Source organism: Brassica oleracea, chromosome C1, assembly GCF_000695525.1.
Source record: "Brassica oleracea var. oleracea cultivar TO1000 chromosome C1, BOL, whole genome shotgun sequence".
Taxonomy (NCBI): Eukaryota; Viridiplantae; Streptophyta; class Magnoliopsida; order Brassicales; family Brassicaceae; genus Brassica; species Brassica oleracea.
The window spans coordinates 23175276-23192151 of NC_027748.1; the positions used below are offsets into that span (position 1 = coordinate 23175276).

At 34.4% G+C, this 16876-nt stretch overlaps 1 pseudogene; it reads right to left on the reverse strand.

Moving 5' to 3' along the window:
- Positions 1-3859: 3859 nt before the first annotated feature.
- On the reverse strand, positions 3860-12294 carry LOC106335363 (annotated as a pseudogene).
- Between the last annotated feature and the right edge of the window lie 4582 nt (positions 12295-16876).

A 16876-nucleotide genomic window follows, 5' to 3' on the forward strand; every position in this document is an offset into this window, starting at 1 on the left:
CGATGTACTTTTGTGATTAGGACTTCTTAGATGTGGATTGCAATATGTAGAGGTGATGATTCTAAGTTTTAAATCATGTGAGTCCCTGCTGTTTTTAAAACCTCTTTCAGAGATACTGCCTGTTTGTTTGCTTGAGGACAAACAAAAGGGTAAGTCTGGGGGAGTTGATAGACTATGGATTTGACCCATTTTCATCCATAGTTTACAGGTGTTTTTACTAATAATTATATTATTATAGAGTCTATTTATTATATTTATAAGATCATGAATGCTTTGGAGATAAGTGATGATTTTGGACCATTTTGGAGATATTTAGAGCAAGCACCCGAGATGACCATCGAGATTGACTATCGGTCGATATTGGAGAGCTAGAATCGATCGATACACAAGACATGGTGTCGATCGACAGCGAAGCGCGCAGGAAGCCCGTTTGGTCACAGCCAACTTGAAGCCCAAGATTTCACTATCTTACAAGATTGCCTCTGACGAGTTTTTACCCTAATTATATAAGCTTTGCCGCCATGTTAGAGACAAAGTGTGCTTTCTTTGTGTTTCATTGTTTTATTGATAGATAGGAGAGAATTCTCATCCTGAAAACATTCTAATAGAGCTATGTTTCTTGCTATGAGCAAGGCGAGAGCTGATCTAGTTAGCTTAGTAAGCATTCATTCAACCTCCGCATAAAACTTGACTAGAGCGCGTCGATCGATATCACACTTGAATAATCGATCGACGGTGCAAAAGGTGTATCGATCGATACGCCCATTGGAATATCGATCGACACTTTCTATAGATCAATATAACGAGAGTTGAGATCATAGATCTAGTTAATAGACAACAAGTCAATGCCCGCAAGAGCCGAAAGACTTATTGATCAAATAGTTGAGCTTTACATTATCATGCATGCAACTCATTAGGCATCTATAGGATTATAATTCCAACTTTCTTGAATAAAAACCCTAAGTCTAGCTATTTCCTTTTTAAGCATCAAAACCCCAAAAATCTGCTATTGAACAAACACTTGTTCAATATAAAACTGCAATTTACTTTTAAAACTCTTAAAACGTCTTTGCTTAACAAATCATATTAGAATCCTTAGGTTTCCTAGCTCCCTGTGAATTCGATTCCTAAATAATACAACTCGACCTCTTATTTGAGAGAGTATAAATCACTCCTTAGGGTAATTTGAGTGGTATCAGTAGAGCATGAAACATTTCCTGAGCAATCATAATATTGTCCGATATTTGTCTTCCTGCAACAAAAGTAAACTGGGTTTTCGATATCAAGCCTGGTAGAACTTTCTTTAACCTCTGGCATAAGACCTTAGAGATTATCTTATAGCTGACATTACACAAACTGATGGGTATAAACTGAGCCATTTCATTAGGATTTCTCGTCTTTGGGATGAGACATATATTTGTATCATTCAGTCCATTCGCCATTGTTCCCTCAAAGAGGAATTTATTAACCATAAGAGTTAAATTCTCATTTACTATGTCCCAGAATTTCTAAGCGCAGTCATCCCATTTGGTCCCGGGGCCTTTTTTGGATGCATAGCAAAGAGTGCTTATTTGGCCTCCCATTCGGAAACCGGGGATGTAAGGCTGTCATTCATTGTTCCAGTGATCGTCGTAGGATTTTCAGATAGCGCCTCCTCGATGTCTTCTGGGTTAGAAGACTCAAACATCTGCCTAAAATAACTAGTAGCAATGGCCACTAATCCTTCTTCATCCTCAACTATATTTCCATTTGCATTGTTCTCCACTTATGAAGGACTAAACTATGTTAATAATGTGATTGATATAGTTCATAGTGCTGCTTGCTGATTCACTGAGATTTATTGTTTGTTTGTCTTTTTAATTTGTTTCTTTGTACTCTTGCGAGTACATAAATTATATTAAGGTTATTGATAGTACTGTTTGTTTCTGGATATCTTTTCCCCAGTTTAGTTGTGTAAGTTGTGTGTATTAAGTAATAATTTTTACTATCCTTATTATATTTGTTCTATGTTTTATTTTATTTTTAAACTTGTTGTTTTTACCGGAGCTTCAAAACAAATACATGAAGACTTGTAGAAATAACTATAAAATAAGTGACAATTCTGAGTATTTGGGTCTTAATGAGTTTTAAACGAATTTATGTATTTCTCATAAAAAGACAATTGCATTGGCATGTTGACATTGTGCATGCAAGCTATTTTCATAAGACAAGAGGAGTGAACATGTGGAGATGTTGTTGCCGCCTTTGTGTATGTTGGGATTGTCTCTTGTATCTCTTGGTGTGCGTGTATTTGTTTCTCTTTTATTTGATGAGTAATATGTAAACAAAAATCGTTGTTAGTTGTATTTATCAGAGTTCGTAACTTACTCTTTTTTTTTGTTTAGGTAAGTTTGTAAATTGTTAAATAGCTGTCCGTGTAGTTTGTATTTGTTTAGCTGATTCGATGTATATGTCGTTGAGTTTTAATTGAGGTGATTGGTTTGGTATATTTGTTTTGAAGTTTATTTGTAAGATTAGACAAAAAAAGATGTGATCATTAATGATTCGTCTTTTTGGGGATTCTAGTTTTTGGTGTTTTGATTGTTTGGGTTGTTGTGGTTTCTTTAAAGTTGTAAAATAAAGGTTTGTGTGAAATTAGTTTGATAAGTAAGAGAGATAAATTGACGACCACAGATCTTGGGTAGGAAATATTTTTAATCATTGATATTAGCACAATATAGACAGTAATATGAAGGAAATTGTATGTTGATTGTTTCTTATAGGCCAATGAGGAGACGGATAACGACTCGAGTTTTTTCTTTGGTGAGGTCAGAGCCCTGGATAGAACGGATTTGCCCAACCACATCTGCGAGTTTAAATATCAGTTATGATATCGAAACATAATATAAACCCAGCTGCAATATGATAATATACCTGAGAGTTCTAGGTTTGTGTTCGCAATCACTTGGAAATTGTCAAATAGTCTAATCATGACTGGAGATTGATCTCAGGAGTACCTGTGATGCTTTATCAATAATGGTTGGTGGGATGAAACGAATGAGGAATAGATGATCAGTTATCTTGTACATGCTTGAGCACCTAGCAACCTCAAAACGAACGACTTTCACAATGGAACCGGCTTTCAAAGATGACCTGTAATGATTAGCACGTCTGGCGGGAATGAACACATGAATCACGGAATCTGCAAACAATATTATTCAACAAAAAAATTATGAAATCAGTTAAAAACAATTATGTTAAATAAGTGTGATAGATCGAAGATTAACTTATATTTTCATTAAGGAAGAGAACAATGATTCCCAGAAAGTTACTGTTTTTCTTGAAGTTCAGGGAATTTTACATGCGGAGGAGGCTATCGGCTATGCTCTAACTACTACGACCAAGACGGAGAAACTCGAAGGTTGAGTGACAGATGTCAGGAACGCCGGTTTGAGGAACCGGAGAGGCAGAGAGAGACATTTTCTAGAAGATGGTTAAAATTAAGAGAAATCAATGAGTTTTATGGATGCAGAATGGGTAGAATGGGTTCATCAAAGATGAGGATCACATATGAAAATTTTGATAACTGAAAATAATGTATTATATGAGAATTATGTTAGACGTATTTACATCATATTGATCACTACTTGCACGGTTGCACCACATTGAACCGCTCTACCAAGATTTTATGGTTAACTGTTCTATCTGAACTATGTTGAATTATTCATGTAAGTTTTTTATTAGTTTACATAATTTATAATAAATTATATTCTCTGATTCCTTTAGACAAAATTTCAACATATTTTTTTATATAAAAATTCTTCATTTTTATACTTTCTTTGTATTTTTTTTCTCAAAATAAAAGAAGAAATAGCTCAATCTAATGAGTACAACTTTTTTCTTGGACAGCAGCTTTGATGCTTCTTAGAGATTCCTCCCAATCATCACATAGCCGATGAGGATCACTAATGTCTGTTGGATCAACTGTTAAAGAAACGGTCATCTTGTTCATATAACTTTGAAAATGCATCGTCAATGCCTGATCAAAGACAAGTCATGAGATCATTAACTCTTAATCACTGAATACAAAAAATGATAACATGAAATATACTGGTCTAGAAGCTTACATGGGGATGACCATACACACTTGGGGCCATGTACGTGACGGGATGGCCATAGAAGCTGATTTCTTCAATCGGACCAACCATGTTTGAAAATGACATCGTTGTGTTTGACAATGCTCTCTTTAGTATATTTGCTGCCCTCTGCATTCATTTAAATATTTGAAAGACTGGATTATACATTTATACTAACTAGCAGGATTAAATGAATGGTCAGCTTTAAGTTTATTTTGATTTGATGGAGTTTTTATTAAATGACTATATGAATTTTTTTTGTTGGATTTTTTTAATAAATAACTAGGATCGGTCCGCCCTACGGGCGGGAAGTTAATAATAAATACTGTTTTATATAAATTTATATTAATTTTATGAAGCATTTAAAAATCATGGTGGATTGAAAACTATATTATAAAAAACAGTAATGAATAGAATTATGAGATCACATTGTTAGGGCATCATTAGTGGTAAAATAGCAAGTAGAGTACCTCACTAATATTTTTATTACTATTTTTGTACATAATTTAGTTATTAATAATTTTAAAAATTAAAATAAAAAACCTGTAAAATGATACCACATGTATTCACCGATTTTTTAGAAATATATGAAAGCTCTTCCCAAAGGTACCACTCTTGCTCTTTTTTTTTTATCCTTTCTCTTTCTTCTTTTTCAGCTTTTAATATTTTTAAATTTGTTAGAGACTGATGAATTTTAACCGGTGCGAGTGCCCTTATTTTTAATAAACATTTTTGGTTTGGAATTAAAATGAAAATATCCTTCATTATTCTATTTATTCAGAGAATACAAAATTAGCAAAAAACAATTCAGAATAATATCATAATATATATATATATATATCTTCTTATTATTCTTAGTTCAATTTGACATAATAAAAGAAAATATTAACTTTAAATAGATAATAGGTGAAATTTCATGTTTACCACATTCATAGTACCATTATTGATCTTTACCATCACTGAAAGGACATTTTTAAAAATATATTTTTAATAAGTGGCAAAAGACTCTTATATCTTTGTTCCTGATATATATATAACAAATAATTATTTAAATAAAAAACATATTTTTTTTTTATGTTTTCGAATTATACTTTTTTATAATTATTTTTTTTTTGGAATTGTTTTGGTTTATTTTATTTTATTTTTTAATTCTACAGATATAAGATATGTTCGGTTATTTATAAATTTGATTCAATTCTCGTTCAGATATTTTGGTTTTTTTTTTGTTTAGTTTGGACAACAAAGTGGGGAACCAACTAATATCAAAAACAAAATCGGGTCTCTTTCGATTACGGGCGTTTCAAATTATTTTGGTTAATTTGAGTAAATTTTATTGATAAATTGTTTTTTGCCAGGAAAAAAACTGGTGATTTAAGTTTTTGGATAAATTATCAGGTAGTTTATATAATTTTAAATAATTTAGGGAAATGGTATTCATATAATTCATTTTGGATAGTTCAGTTTATAAATAATAAGTTTATGATATTTGTTACTGTAAAACTAAGTTTATTAAATTTTTTAGATTTGTAAATTATATTTCAAATTGAGATACTTATTGATTTTGATTCGGTTCTCGTTTGTTTTTGATATTTTAGTTTCAGAAAAATATAGTATACATGATATATAGAAATATACCTGATTTATGAAATTTGATTTAGTTTCGATTTTGTTTTTTATTTGGTAAGGTTCGATTCTTCAGTTATGGGTAAACATATGGCTAATTTCATGTGTGCAGAGCTTTGTAGTACTGGTTAACGACACATCGATTTTAATGTTTGATCTCAAACCTCTCGTCATTCTATTTATTTATAAATTAAAATTGAGATACAATTATTGACCATATATTAACTTAGAAAAATAAATTGGCGGATGAATTAAATTTATTTTTCATTTGCTAGTTGACTATATTGAGAATAATATTATTGTATAGACCCAAATCAAAGTTTAGAGTCATAAGTAATAGAGCCTAAACAGACCGACAAATAATTTAAGTGGTAAAGTAGTTTACGATGACGTGGATTTTTTTTGTTATCTATCTATATATAATTGATTACGGCTGTTCACTACAAGAAAACAGCAAAGATTCTGAGGGAAAAAATCATCGGAATACCGTTATTCCGACGACATACCGACGAAACAAGTCGTCGGAAATAATTCCTCGGAATTTCTTCTTTCGTCGGAAATCCCTCGGAATTTTCCGACGGAATTCCGAGGAAACAAATTTCCGAGGAAATTCCGAGGACCATTATTTTGTCGGAAATGTCCTCGGAATATACCGAGGGAGAACTTCGTCGGGATATTTCCTCGGACGTTCATCGATCGATGCGTTTTAGACATATATACATCGATCGATAGGAATATACCGACGGAACTGTTCCCTCGGATTATACCGAGGGAATCTTTGTCCTTCAACTGAGCCGTAAGTACTTCTGTTTCAACAAAGGGCGGTGGTGCAGAAGAAGGAGGAACCGACCGGGTGCGACGACCCAAACCGACCAAACGTCCCTTCTTCTTTGGAACCGACTGAATAGAAAAAAGCCAAATTTAGAAATTTAAACCAAGAAATAAATGAATTGAACTTTAAAAAAAAAAGAACTTACGGATTCAACGATTTCGTTGATTCGACACCGAGACAAGTTGGTCGAAGCCGTCGAAGCGTCATCCTCGGTTTGAAGCTGAGACACTTCGTCTACCACTTGAGTTTGGACCAGGTCGACCACGTCCCTCACAAGACCGTCATCAATCTGGCCGGTCTTCTTGTTGGTATACGCCCTCCTCATTAGGGCGAGATCATCAACCGGCTCGCCATCATTTTCTTCCGCCTTGAAAAAAAACATAAATTAAAGAAACATTAGAAATTAGAAGAAATGCACAATAAATTAAAATTCTGAAACTCAAATAATTGAAGAAAAAACATTTGAACTTACCATGCGATCTCCCAGAGTGGCAATAGATTGAGCACCCAAGTTATGCTTGTAGATGCCCTTCCCTTTACGGTCGCTCCTGCGGTTGGTGGAGTTGGTGGAAGAAGTTTCTTTCGTCTCTTCCTTATCCCAATGCGCACACAACTCCTTCCAGACCGTGTCGTTCATCGACTTTGGTACCTTTTAATATAAAAAAAAAATAGTTTATTAAATTTAAAAATAGTTTAATAAATTAAAAAATTGTTTAATAAATTAAATCGAACCTTATTGATTTCCCACTTTTTCTTCCACTCGTGGATCTGCTTCCCATAGTTGTCCATAACTTTATGGACGAAGTGGTGATAGATAAAGAGCGTCTCATCGGAATTCCAGTTGAACTCTTGCTGAAAAAAAAACACAATTAGTAAAAAATTAATATTAAAGATTAAAAATATAAGTAAAAAATTAGAATACTTACCGCAAACTGACGAAACCACAGAACCTGCTTTTCGGTAGGGAAGTGAGTGAAAGTCGGATGTCCCTTGTCGAGGGCCGAGTACATCATACGGTTGATCCATGCGCTGATCCCGTTCCCGGATCGGTTGAACCTAATAAAAAGAACAAACGGTTAATAATGAATCAAAATTTAAAGAAAAAAAAATGTTTAATTACCATGTTTGACCATGTCCATGTGGATACGGAGTGAGATACGGAAGATGGTCACGACCGGGCTGTTGAACCAAATCCGCAACACTCATCACTCCTGGAGGACCCGGAGGAGGAGGAGCGGGTGCAGCAGCGGGAGCGAGAGGAGCAGGAGCGGGTGCAGCAGAGGGAGATGTATGGTAGGAGCTGTGGGGCGAAGGGGAATCCTGAAAATGGGTGGAATCCCGAGACTGGCTCCCCGTACCACCACGACCACGACGCTGTCGAGGCCGGATCTGATCATCATGAGACCTGTAAATTATATATATATATATTAAAAATATTTTTAAATCCCAAATAATAGTTTTTAATCAAAAAAAAAGTTGTATAGATATTATAAAATGTTTTGTAAAATCCAAAAAATCGAATTTATATAGAAAAATCGTTTTGTAAAATACAAAAATCGATTTTATATACTAAAATCGATTTTCTAAATACAAAAAAATAAAAAAATAATAAAAAAATTATAAATCAATTCAACAAAACAAATTATTCAACTAAATCACAATTCTAAACCTATTATACAACCAAAAATCACAATCCTAACCAATCACCTTAACAAAAATCTATCAAAACTCCACAAAAACCTAACAAATAGAATCTAAGAGAGTGGGATAGGGTCCTTACATGATTTGTGTAAGAAAAGGGGGAGATCGCCGGAGATATCGTCGGATTTCAGGGGGAAATCGCCGGAAAAAAAGAGAGGAATCGGGCAGAGGAAGAAGAGAGAAATGGGGAAGAAGAAGTGGCTCGTGGTTATAAAACCTAGGGTCCGACGGACATTTTCCGTCGGAATTCCGTCGGAATTTTAATTTCAATTTTCGCGAAATATTTGCCCGGTAAAATGAAAATATATGCCGAGGAAATTCCGACGGATAGTAAAGTATCCGTCGGAATTTCCTCGGAATATTCCGAGGAAATACCGAGGAACACGTGTTTGGGGTTTCAAAACATCAATTTTTTTGGGGTTTTTCATTTGTTATACAATTGTAATGTATACCATTGAGGATTCTTTGTATAGATTAGCATAAACCATGAAATAACAAATTTCAAAACTAATTGAAAGTATTCCCTATACCATTCATTAAAACGTATAAGTGTTTCTCTTATGTTGTGGGATTTCGTTCATACAATCGGAAAAGTGTTAATTAAGGGGTAAGGAACAAATTTTAGACTTCATAAGTAACGTAAGACACTTTATAAGGGTTATCTAGGTGTTATTCAAACCGCAAAACGTTTTTTTCGGTTTACAACCCCTATTTCCTCGGAATTTCCTCAGACTATTCCGAGGAAACCCTTGTCTTCCTCGTAATTCCGTCGGAATATTCCGAGGAAATTCCGAGGAACTAGTGTTTGGGGTTTCAATCTTGTATGTTTTTTTATAAACGCATCGATCGATGCGTTTGTTTAGAAAAACGCATCGATCGATTACCAGATGGACGAAAGCCGTAAGAATGTGATCGATCGATTGGATTGAACAATCGATCGATGGAACAAATCTGAAGCCTTCCTCGGAATATCCTCGGAAAATGTTGTATGTTTTTTTATAAACGCATCGATCGATGCGTTTATGTGGAAAAACGCATCGATCGATCGATGCGTTCGGATCCAAATGAGGTCGATCGATCCAAGAACGGAAATAATTTGAAGAAGACATATTTTTTATGAATCAAATTCGTGTGTAAATAGAGTAAGAGGGAGGATGAAGATATGGAGTGAATGAAGAGGAAGAGGAGTGCTTGTTTATGGAAATTCCTCGGTATATTCCGACGATTTCATTTTCCGTCGGAATGTCCGTCAGAATACCGCTGTTTTCTTGTAGGGGTTGGTTCAGAGGTGGACTTTGTGGGTTACCGGACTTGAAAAATTAGAGTTGTATAAGGCCCAAAATTTATAAGTCTGAAGCCCAAATAATGTTGTGACGGACACGTGTCGGCTCTGCAGCGAACGACTTTCCACGTGGCAAAGCATAACACATACCAACATATTTATATATATATAGATAGATATGGAGTTTCTGGATCTGTAGGTATGTTAAATTAATCTTTTGGGAGAGCAATTTCCCTATTGAAACTTGAACCTTTTTATCAATTAGACGCATACTAGGTTATCTTAAACTGTTAGCAACTCAACAATTCTTCGTTGGTTTTTTGGTTAGATTTAATGGAACAGTAATATCTGAACACTGTTAATTTTAAGCTAAATATAATGAAGAATGTACCTGAACCCCAAACGATTTTAGAATGAAATTACCAACAATGAACGTTAGCAGGGCTTCAAACGAGTTCTTCTTCCTGTCGATTATGAACTTGGCTCGTCGGAGATGTTCCAATGGGTCATCGCAGAGTGAAATAGAGAACGGAAAGATTATGTAGCCGATCCAATTTCCCCATGTACACTTTGATCCCTTTGCCATTATGTCAGCTAAATCCTGTTCTTTTATAAAATTTTGTTTTAAATAAAATAAATAAACATGTGAAATTTATATATTTTGTGACTAATTGAGGTTTTTTTTTTTGTAAAAATTAAATGAGGTTAATTTGCCTGGATTCCAGTAGCCGGTCGTATGTTTACGAGAAGAGCTGCCCTTAGCCTTATTCCTTTAGGCATTGGTTCTTCCTGTTCTCCTATATTTTTAAAATCTTTAAATCCTTACATATATGGCGTTGATATTAAAATTTATGTACGTTAACAGAAATTCATAAATATTTACCATATCTTCTCTTCAAATATTGCGAGAGACCAGCCTGAGATACTCCAAGTATAACATCGTTGACAGTCTACAAAAAGGGGTACAATCAATCGAATATCATATATCATGTCACACCTCTTGTGCAACTTATATATTATTTATTTTAAGGTAAAAATTGTGGTTCACCAGAAATAAATTCACGAAAAATTGTTACCATTTGCATGGCGTTCTTGATTAGCTTTAGGTCGTCAAAACTTTGGTACGATGAACACAACACATCCGCTTACTCGTACTTAACCGGAAATTGCCTTTGATCGGTGTTTCAGTGTCCTTAAGGAACATTGCCGTAGCAATAAACTCCAGAGCATCACAAACAGTATTCAAAACCAACATAACCACCGACCATAGAGCCATAACCAGCCACAATAACCGGGAATAACTCCTTGATCCAGACAACGAACTTTTTTGATTCGGTAGACTCGGTAGCTCATCGGGATTCGATGTTTTACGTGTACAAGCAAGGACTAGAGACATCAGAGACATACCATCGCCAACAGAGTGATGGATCTTCAAAATGGCCACGTTTTCAGCGTCTGACGTTCTTAAGTCGAGTATGTGAACTTCCCATAATGGTTTGGAAGTGTCTAACGGGATCGTAGTTAGGTTAGAGACGTAGCTATCTAGGAAAGCGTCTGCGTTTGCGTTTCCTATGTTATGCATATCGATTTTGGGAATGACGACATGATCCTCTGCCACCACCTTTGTCTGAACCCATTTTTGTTCTCGTCTTTTGTTACCACTTTCCACCTTCAATGAAAAAATATCAATAAAAACGTTAACAACAAAAGACAATGGTTTTTTTCCCGGATATTGATACATATATATTTGCAAAAGATAAAATCAATGGTTTTCTGAAATAAATATCGAACCGTTTTTAGATATTTCAAGAAAATAAATTTGTCTAACAAAAGGAACTTTGTGTTCCAAAAAACAAAAGGAAGCTTCCGATAGATTTTTCTAGTCTTTTTCGTTGCAAAAATGGAACAATATTGTCCCCACTTTGGAATATAATCTTCAAATATATATTATTTTGACTAAAAATATATAACTGCTACTTAGGATTTCTCTCCTCTCACTGTTTGCAAATCTAACTCTCACTTCTTGTTTTTCCCCGGGTTGTTGTAATTTGTTACCTTCCTAGGCCATATGAGTTATGACTAATCAGTGCGAGTGTGGTTTTATATCAAAATCAATTAGGACCTGACGTCAATCCATTTCATACGAGCTAGTTTCCTAAACAATCTCAAACTTAGTAACAGATCAGCCGTTTAATGAAAATAATAATATTAAAACGCATAAATGGTGACATGGTACGTATGAGAAATTCATAGTTAACAAAGAGAAACGGTCCTCAATCACACTTCAACATCCAATGAAAACCACACTCATTAAAAAATGAAAAACAGTTTAAACTTTGAAGAAAAATAATTGCCCAGTTTTACTTCTGTATATTGTTTTGTCAACACCCCAGTTGTTTAAGTAAATAGTAGTTACATTTTAACCCGCAAAAACCATTGAGAAAACATTTTATATATACTGATAATAGACATAGGGTATCATATCATAAGTATGAAAGAATGGGACTCACCATTTTGCAGGAGAAACGAGGATGTCTAATCAAAGTTTGCTTTATTCCTTCGATAATCACAGCTGGTTTGATCTTGCTCTTCAAACCAACCACCGATATGATGTTGCAGTTAAACTCCGGCGCGTGAAACAGACGCGCAGCCGGGCTAAGCGGTTGCTCCTCCTCTTCTTCCTTCTTTCCCACTCTTATCTCAGGTATGTGCGGACGTCTTCGTCGTGTCCTAATCTCCATAGTTTTGTTTTCAACCTTTTTTTTTTTTTTTTGCAACTGATTTTAAAGACGATCGTAGCCGTTAATCACACTCTGATCGCACGGCCATATTTCATCAACCAGGGTTTGGGGCCTGTCTCCTTAGTAATCAAGGATACAGAGGTACGAGCCTATAGAACAGATCCTGTTCAAGTAAGGTCGTTTGTTTGTTTTCAACCTTTGTTCTCTATTTCTCTTTAGAATTCCACTATATATGATTTTTATTCGGCCGTGTTGTGCATTTGAATTTTGGAAATTTCATTTTCAGTATTCTTGTCGTTCTTAACTTTCCATTAAAAATAACCTTTCCATTTTTTTTTTTTTGAAACTGAAAAAACTTTCCATTATTGTATTATTCTTTATGTTACATTCATGTAACAGATACGATTATCTGAGTAAAAAGAGAGGAAAATGCATGAGATATCGACAAAAAAAGTGAGGAAAATTCATGGATCTGTAGGTTTACATGAGGTTGGTTAAGATTATGTGTTCTAAAAATCAAGAAAATCCAGAGAATCTTATGATAATAAGGGGATAGCTGTACTTCATGCAGGGCTCTCAAGTGGGCGGTCCAACGCTCAAATGGGTCTGTCACTCAAATGGGTGTGTCCAGGTTGGGCATATATTTTTCTGCACCCAAAACACTCACACCCATATTTAGCCAACACCCAATAACACTCAAACCCAACTTCACCCATCACCCAACTGGACAGTCCAAACCCGCCCAATTATAAGTAAATCTGTTTAAACTAAATCTAAGTCCAATTTTAATGTCGTTGAAAAATTATGAATACAAATGTGATGTAAAATAAATTCAATAGACTTGAATTTTTGATTACTTTGATTTATGGAAAAAAAAATTATAACTCTCTGTTTTATGTAAAAAAATTATAACTCTGTTTTATATAAGGGAAATACCCTAGTATATCAATAAAAAAATTTATGTTACAAATATAGACTCTAAGGATCAAAATGTTTCATTAAAGAGGTAAATATATACTTATACCCCTAGGGTTAATTAATCCAAACCTTAGAGTTTAGAGTTAAGGGGTGGTGATTTGGGATTAATATTTAAAATTTTATAAAATAAAACTAAATATTAAAAATTTGAAAATAAAAATTTTAAAAATAGTTTCAAAAAGTATTTTCGAATTACAAAAAGAAAATTTGAAAAAAAAGTAAAAACAAATTTTCTAAAAAAACAATTTTTTATATATCTAGAGTATTAGAGTTTTTTTACTTATTAAATGAAATATTTTAGTCATTATGCAATTGGATTGACCCAACTTGCCCATGAGCAAATTTGGTGTTCAGCCCAACTGGACCATGAAATACATGGGCTTACCCATTACCCGCCCAACAAAGTCTGGACTGGGTTACACCCATGGGCACCCAACCAATTGACAGCCCTAACTTCTTGTACATTGTTCGAAAATATTGTATTTAAGATTACATTATGTGCGATATAATTTGAAATTCATAACTAAATCATGTTTGAATTCATCAAAACTAACACATAATCATGCATTATAAGAACAAGGGTGTTCTCCCTCCTACTTTCCAGGATGAACCTGCCATTCCACCGATTTCTGAGATGGACGTGGATTCATCTGTCAAGCCGAGAGGATCTCCGGCCTGAACTCATGTCTCTGTTTCTTCCGTTTTTCCTTTTTCTGAATAATGGTGTTTGTTCGAACCTTGGTCCTTCGTGGCCTTTATTATTTTTGAACAATGGCCCTGCTGTGGTCTTCTTTTTATCCAGACTTTTTGATTGTTTGTTTTGAGCTGAAGATTACGCAAAGGCAGGAGATAGCCTCAGAACCCTGAGGTTACGGCTATGTCCCGAGAGGCGGGCTCTGAACCCGGGGGTTTTTAGGCTAGAATACGGACTCTTGGAGTCTGGAGATTGATCTTATAACCCAGAGGTTGCGTGAGGACCCGGGGGTCATCTGGGAACCCGAAGGTCGTGGGTTTAGGGTTTACGGTTTGGGTTTTAAGTCTAAGATTTAGGTTTAGGGTATATGGTTTGGGTTTAGGGTCTAAGATTTGGTTTAGGGTATAGAGTTTGGATTTAAGGTTTACGGTTTGGGTTTAGGGTCTAGGATTTGGTTTGGAGTATACGGTTTGAGTTTAGGGTCTAGGATTTAGGTTTAGGGTATAGGGTTTGGGTTTAAGATTTATGGTTTAGGGTTGAGAATTTAAGATTTCGGATTTACAGTTTAGCTGGCGGTGTCAGCGTTGTTAAAATTAGCATTATTCCTTTTTTTAGTTATTTTTAAATAAAGTTAATATTTTTTAATTAATTATCTATGTGGCACTTTGATTGGTCCTAGAATGAGAAGTGAATTTAAAAGTTCACTGTAGGGGGTGAACATAAGTTTTGTTCGTTACGCGCTTATAGTGCTAAACGTAGCAAGTGATTGTATTTTTCATCCTATATTGAAAAGTAGGGAGTGTCTTAGGAATTTTTCCTTATTGAGAGTATTTTTATTGTTCGTGTAACTTTGACTTATGAATGCATCGTTAGCCTTAATTGATAAGGTTCAGATGTTCCATGGATTGTGAGATTTCATAAATTCATCTTTTCTTTGTCATCTTCATAAATTAATCTCTCTCAATTTTTGTGTTAGTTACAATACAATTATGTAGAGTTGGATCTAGGCATAGACCATTGAAACATTGGCATCCCCAAATATTTGGAAGTTTTTTGCATAGAAAAAACTTCCAAATTTTGAAAAAAATATTTATTAAAGTTCATAAAATTATCAAGCATCTAAAATTATAGATCTGGCCCCGCAATTATGAAATTTGCTATCTATTGCTTATCCTTATAGTGTAATTTTCTTGTTAATAATTTATAGACATGATAATATATATTTTAAATTATTTGATAAATATATCATCAAGCTTTTTCTCAATTTTTGGATTTTTATTTCGATCTTCTATTGCTACTGCATAAGGCATCTGGGAGAATATATATATATTTTTTTTGTAACTTAAATCTGAGAGAATATTTGCTTCCCGTTTTCCAAACTAATATTCTTCGATGTAAGTTAATTTTCATTTTTCCTTTTTAAAAAAAAAAAATCTTTTCATCTTTATATTGTCTTTCTTTTGGTCGGTTTACATCGTTTAACTATATGTGATTTGGTTTGTTTAATGCTTTTTGGCTTATCCCAGTCTTATAATCCGTGTATGCGTGGTCGTGTTTTCTTAAAATATAATTTGTGTATGTGTGTTATTGTGTATGGGTTGAAGTTGATGTTCACGTAGGTTAAGATTACATTTGATATGCTAAGAAGTCATTTTACGACGCATGTTATTTTTGAGGTACATTATTTTAGAAATTTTCAAGAAGAGGAATGATAACTGTAAAAAAAAAAAAAATTGGCTTTGTCATTTCTGTTCTTTTTGTTGGTCTAAAATGATGATAAGAATCATTTTTAATTCTGCTTCGTTTAGATAATGCTTCTACTTCTAACTAAATATCTTTCTTTTAGTCTCTCCTGACCAAAATAAAATTACAATCAAACCCAATATTAAGTAAATTAAAAGAAAAATAAAAGAGCTAACTATAGTTTTATTATCATAGAGAAAATCAAGATAACAACAAATGAGGAAGTGGCCGCAGGATATAGACTGTACTATCTTCTTGCATGACATACAACACAATAAGCGATATATGTAATATGTAGTTTTTTTTTCCACTTTGGTTACAGCTCTTCGAGACAATAGAAATAGTTACCTCGAACCAGTTTAGATGTTCTTGAAACTATTCTGGAATGTCTATCTCTAAATTCTTGGAGCCCAATGACTTGGCAAAACCTGTTTTCAAGAACGACCAACTCTAAGGTTTTGAGGCTGTAATGTGATTTGTGTTTCCCTAAATATTTTTTCAATTGTCTAAGCAGTTATCCGTGGAGATATGCTCTTCCAATCCTCCAGTGAAAGCGATTTAAGGCAATTGGTTTTGCATGGTATCATTGCGATCATGAACTTAGCCTAGTGATACCTTTAACAAATCATCAACATCTCCCCTGAATCATGATACCTTAGTCCGTATTTGTGTAGATTATATCTGAATACCAGATGCAATCTTCCACTAACAAAAACAATAATGCAGACCAAAATGATAAAATACAGAAAAGCCAACAAAAAAGACCAGAGACTTTGCCTTCTATATTGCTGCAGAGAATCAAGTTGTGATCTTTTCACATTAGCACAAGCTGTTTAGACTCAATTCCAAAACCACCAGCTAGTGTTTGATAGCTATTGGGTTTTCAACTCAAGAGAGAGAACACTACAAGAAAACAGCGGTATTCTGACGGACATTCCGACGGAAAATGAAATCCTCGGAATATACCGAGGAATTTCCGAGGAAATTCCGAGGAAACACAAAATTGGGGTACCTCGGAATTTCCTCGGAATATACCGACGGAATTCCGAGGAAACGTCAGTCCGTCGGAATATTCCGAGGAAATTCCGAGGAATAATGTGTTCCTCGGAAAAAAACCGATGAATTCCGAGGAAATATTATAGCCGTTGGAGAGCCGTTGAGGGATTT